We start from the raw sequence: 5745 nt of genomic DNA on the forward strand, positions 1-5745 counted from the left end.
GTCTCCCAGCCTCAGTTTCCACAGTCTGAGTATGGGGAGACTAAGAATTGTTTTCTAATTGCTCCTCCACGATAATAATAATAATGTCAAGCGCTTAGAACACATAGTAGGTGCATAACGAATACCATCGGCATTACTATGTGCCAAACATTGTTCTAAGTGTTGTGGTAAAATCAAGATAATGAATTTGGACAAAGTTCCTGTCCCACCTGGGACTTCATAGTCTAAATAGAAGGGAAGAACAGGCCTTTGAATCCTCATTTCACAGATAAGGAAATAGGCACAGAGACTAAGTGACTTGTCTAAAGTCATACAGCAGACAAGTGGCAGAGCTGGGATTAGAAACCAGGTCTTCTGACTTCCAGGGCAGTGCTCTTTCCAGCAGGCCACAGAGTGTTTCTCAGGACCACCCTATTATCAATTATATTTATTGAGCACTTACTCTTTGTAGGGTTTGGGAGGGGACAATAGAGTTGGTAGGCAAAATCCCTATCCTGAAAGGGTTTACAATCCAGGGAGGGTGAGACAGACATTAAAATAAATTATAGGTAGGGGAAGGAACTGAGTATATAGGTGAGTACATAAGTGCCGTGGGGGGAGAGGGTGGAGTGACTTCCAAAGAGCTTAGGCGGTGAGGACTCAAGTGCCTACTAGTTGTGGGGAAATAAGGAAGGGAGATGAGATGGGGGGTTAAATTGGGGAAGGCTTTCTGGAGGAGATAGCATTTCAGAGGGCTTTGAAGGTATGGAGAGCGGTGGTCTGCCAGACCTGAAGGGGCATCGATCGGTCAGTCAATCATCTGTATTTACTGAGCACTTACTGTGTTCAGACCACTGTACCGAGTGCTTGGGAGAACAGAGTTGGTTGACACTTTCCCTGCCCACAATGCATTTGCAGTCTAGAGGCTGTAGGGGAGGGAGTTCCAGGCAGGAAGGAGGAGGTGAGCAGGAGGTCGATGGCCAGAAATGTTTTGGGGTTTTTTTTTCACCCCACGCCCGGGCCTGGACTAGTTCTGGAAGTTCTGGGCAGAGGAGGGGCTGAGAGTGGGGGCCGCTCTCGAACATGGGATTCAAGGTTCCCTGAGAGCCCGGTGGGGAGGAGGTTGTGTGGAGGTGGTTCCCTTCTCGGCAGCAGCCCCTGTTGAACAATTCCGGAAAGCCGCCTGGAAGGAGCCCAGGCCTGGGAGTCAGAGGATCCGCGTTCGAATGCCGCCTCTGCCACAGGCCTGCTGTTTGACCCCGGGCAAGTGACTTAACTTCTCTGTGCCTCAATTACTTCATAATTACTTCATCTGTAAAACGGGGATTAAATCCGACTCCCTCCTTAGACATTGAGACCCATGAGGGACAGGGACTATGTCCAACCTAATTAACTTGTGTCTATCCCAATGCTTAGAACAGCGTTTGGCACCTAGTAAGCACTTAACAAGTACTGTTATTATTATATGCCAAGCACTGTACTAAGTGCTGAGGTAGATACAAGACAATCAGATCCCACATGAGACTCATAGTCTAAAGAGGTAGGAGGATGGATATTGAATCTTCATTTTGCAGATGAGGGAACTAAGGGACAGAGAATCAATTAACCAATAGATCTCATAGATCTCACTGCCGATCTCTAGCCCACATCCTGTCTCTGGCCTAGAACACCAGTCAGTCTTCCCTCACAGTCCTCCCTCTTCACAGTCTTCCCTCACAATCCTCCCTTCTCACAGTCTTCCCTCACAGTCTTCCCTCACATTTATCCCTCCTCACAATCTTCCCTCACACTCCTCCCTCCTCACAGTCTTCCCTCACACTCCTCCCTCCTCACAGTCTTCCCTCACACTCCTCCCTCCTCACAGTCTTCCCTCACACTCCTCCCTTCTCACAATCTTCCCTCACATTTATCCCTCCTCACAATCTTCCCTCATATTTATCCCTCCTCAAAATCTTCCCTCATATTTATCCCTCCTCACAATCTTCCCTCACACTCCTCCTTCCTCACAGTCTTCCCTCACACTCCTCCCTCCTCACAATCTTCCCTCACACTCCTCCCTCCTCAGTCTTCCCTCACACTCCTCCCTCCTCACAGTCTTCCCTCACATTTATCCCTCCTCACAATCTTCCCTCATATTTATCCCTCCTCATAATCTTCCCTCACACTCCTCCCTTCTCACAATCTTCCCTCACACTCCTCCCTCCTCACAATCTTCCCTCACACTCCTCCCTCCTCACAGTCTTCCCTCACACTCCTCCCTCCTCACAATCTTCCCTCACACTCCTCCCTCCTCACAGTCTTCCCTCACACTCCTCCCTCCTCACAGTCTTCCCTCACACTCCTCCCTCCTCACAGTCTTCCTTCACACTCCTCCCTCCTCACAGTCTTCCCTCACACTCCTCCCTCCTCACAGTCTTCCCTCACACTCCTCCCTCCTCACAGTCTTCCCTCACATTTATCCCTCCTCATAATCTTCCCTCACACTCCTCCCTCCTCACAGTCTTCCCTCATATTTATCCCTCCTCATAATCTTCCCTCACACTTCTCCCTTCTCACAATCTTCCCTCATATTTATCCCTCCTCACAATCTTCCCTCATATTTATCCCTCCTCACAATCTTCCCTCACACTCCTCTCTCCTCATAATCTTCCCTCACACTCCTCCCTCCTCATAATCTTCCCTCACACTCATCCCTCCTCATAATCTTCCCTCACACTCCTCCCTCCTCACAGTCTTCCCTCACACTCCTCCCTCCTCACAGTCTTCCCTCACACTCCTCCCTCTTCACAGTCTTCCCTCACACTCCTCCCTCCTCACAATCTTCCCTCATATTTAACCCTCCTCAGTCTTCCCTCACACTCCTCCCTTCTCACAATCTTCCTTCACACTCCTCCCTCCTCACAATCTTCCCTCACACTCTTCCCTCCTCACAATCTTCCCTCACTCTTCCCTCCTCAAAATCTGCCCTCACACTCCTCCCTCCTCACAATCTGCCCTCACACTCCTCCCTCCTCACAATCTGCCCTCACACTCCTCCCTCCTCACAATCTGCCCTCACACTCCTCCCTCCTCACAATCTTCCCTCACACTCCTCACAATCTTCCCTCATATTTATCCCTCCTCACAATCTTCCCTCACACTCCTCCCTCCTCACAATCTTCCCTCACACTCCTCCCTCCTCACAGTCTTCTCTCACATTTATCCCTCCTCACAATCTTCCCTCACATTTATCCCTCCTCACAATCTTCCCTCACATTTATCCCTCCTCACAATCTTCCCTCATATTTATCCCTCCTCACACTGTTCCCTCACACTCATCCCTTCTCACACTGTTCTGGCTTCACGGACTCCGTCCTCTCCTGGTTCTCCTCTTACCTCTCTGGCCGGTCATTCTCAGTCTCCTTCGCTGGCGCCTCCTCCCCCTCCCATCCTTTAACTGTTGGAGTTCCTCAAGGGTCAGTTCTTGGCCCTCTTCTGTTCTCCATTTACACTCACTCCCTTGGTGAACTCATTCGCTCTCACGGCTTTGACTACCATCTCTACGCAGATGACACGCAGATCTACATCTCCACCCCTGTCCTCTCCCCCTCCCTTCAGGCTCGTATCTCCTCCCGCCTCTGGGATGTCTCCACCTGGATGTCGGCCCGCCACCTAAAACTCAACATGAGCGAGACTGAGCTCCTCATCTTCCCTCCCAACCCCGGTCCTCTCCAAGACTTCCCTATCACCGTGGATGGCACGACCATCCTTCCCGTCTCTCGGGCCCGCGATCTCGGTGTCATCCTTGACTCGTCTCTCTCGTTCACCCCACGCATCCGATCCGTTACCGAGACCTGTCGGTTTCACCTTTACAATATTGCCGAGATCCGCCCTTTCCTCTCCACCCAGACGGCTATCTTACTATTACGGGCTCTCATTATATCCCGGCTAGACTACTGTGTCAGCCTTCTCTCCGATCTCCCTTCCTCCTCTCTCGCCCCGCTCCAGTCTATTCTTCACTCCGCTGCCCGGCTCATCTTCCTGCAGAAACGATCTGGGCCTGTCACTCCCCTTCTTAAACTCCAGTGGTTGCCTATCGACCTCCGCTCCAAACAAAAACTCCTCACTCTAGGCTTCGAGGCTCTACATCACCTCGCCCCTTCCTACCTCTCTTCCCTTCTCTCTTTCTACCGCCCACCCCGCACGCTCCGCTCCTCCGCCACCCACCTCCTCACCGTCCCTCGGTCTCGCCCATCCCGCCGTCGACCCCCGGGCCGCGTCCTCCCACGGTCCCGGAACGCCCTCCCTCCTCACCTCCGCCAAACTGATTCTCTTCCCCTCTTCAAAACCCTACTTAAAACTCACCTCCTCCAAGAGGCCTTCCCAGACTGAGCTCCTCTTCTCCCTCTACCACCCCCCTTCACCTCTCCGCAGCTTAACCCTCTTTTCTCCCCATTTCCCTCTGCTCCTCCCCCTCTCCCTTCCCATCCCCTCAGCACTGTACTCGTCCGCTCAACTGTATATATTTTCATTACCCTATTTATTTTGTTAATGAAATGTACATCGCCTCGATTCTATTTAGTTGCCATTGTTTTTACAAGATGTTCTTCCCCTCGACTCTATTTATTGCCATCGTTCTCGTCTGTCCGTCTCCCCGATTAGACCGTAAGCCTGTCAAACGGCAGGGACTGTCTCTATCTGTTGCCGACTTGTTCATTCCAAGCGCTTAGTACAGTGCTCTGCACATAGTAAGCGCTCAATAAATACTATTGAATGAATGAATGTTCCCTCACACTCCTCCCTCCTCACAATCTTCCCTCACACTCCTCCCTCCTCACAATCTTCCCTCACACTCCTCCCTCCTCACAATCTTCCCTCATATTTATCCCTCCTCACAATCTTCCCTCATATTTATCCCTCCTCACAATCTTCCCTCATATTTATCCCTCCTCACAATCTTCCCTCACACTCCTCCCTCCTCACAATCTTCCCTCATATTTATCCCTCCTCACAATCTTCCCTCACACTCCTCCCTCCTCACAATCTTCCCTCATATTTATCCCTCCTCACAATCTTCCCTCACACTCCTCCCTTCTCAGAGTCTTCCCTCACACTCCTCCCTCCTCACAATCTTCCCTCACATTTAACCCTCCTCACAATCTTCCCTCATATTTATCCCTCCTCACACTGTTCCCTCACACTCATCCCTTCTCACACTGTTCCCTCACACTCTTCCCTCCTCACAATCTTCCCTCATATTTATCCCTCCTCACAATCTTCCCTCACACTCCTCCCTTCTCACAATCTTCCCTCACATTTAACCCTCCTCACAATCTTCCCTCATATTTATCCCTCCTCACACTGTTCCCTCACACTCATCCCTTCTCACACTGTTCCCTCACACTGTTCCCTCCTCACAATCTTCCCTCACACTCCTCCCTCCTCAATCTTCCCTCCTCACAGTCGTCCCTCCTCGATCTTCCCTCACAATCCTCCCTCCTCGATCTTCCCTCCTCACACTCCTCCCTCCTCACACTGTTCCCTCGCAGTCCTCCCTCCTCGATCTCCCCTCCTCCCAGTCCTCCCTCACCCTCTTGCCACCCAGTCCTCGCTCACACCGTCGCCTCATCACGTCACCCGGTGGCCCCGCGGGGACCGCCCTCACCCATCATGGCGGCGACGGCGGCGCGGCGGCCGCGTTGACCTTTAACCCGGCGGCAGCGGCCGGGGGGCGGAGGAGGAGGAGGAGGAGGAGGAGGAGGAGGAGGAGGGGAGGGAGCAGCGGGC

This window comes from Ornithorhynchus anatinus, chromosome X2 (genome assembly GCF_004115215.2).
Source record: "Ornithorhynchus anatinus isolate Pmale09 chromosome X2, mOrnAna1.pri.v4, whole genome shotgun sequence".
Classification (NCBI taxonomy): domain Eukaryota; kingdom Metazoa; phylum Chordata; class Mammalia; order Monotremata; family Ornithorhynchidae; genus Ornithorhynchus; species Ornithorhynchus anatinus.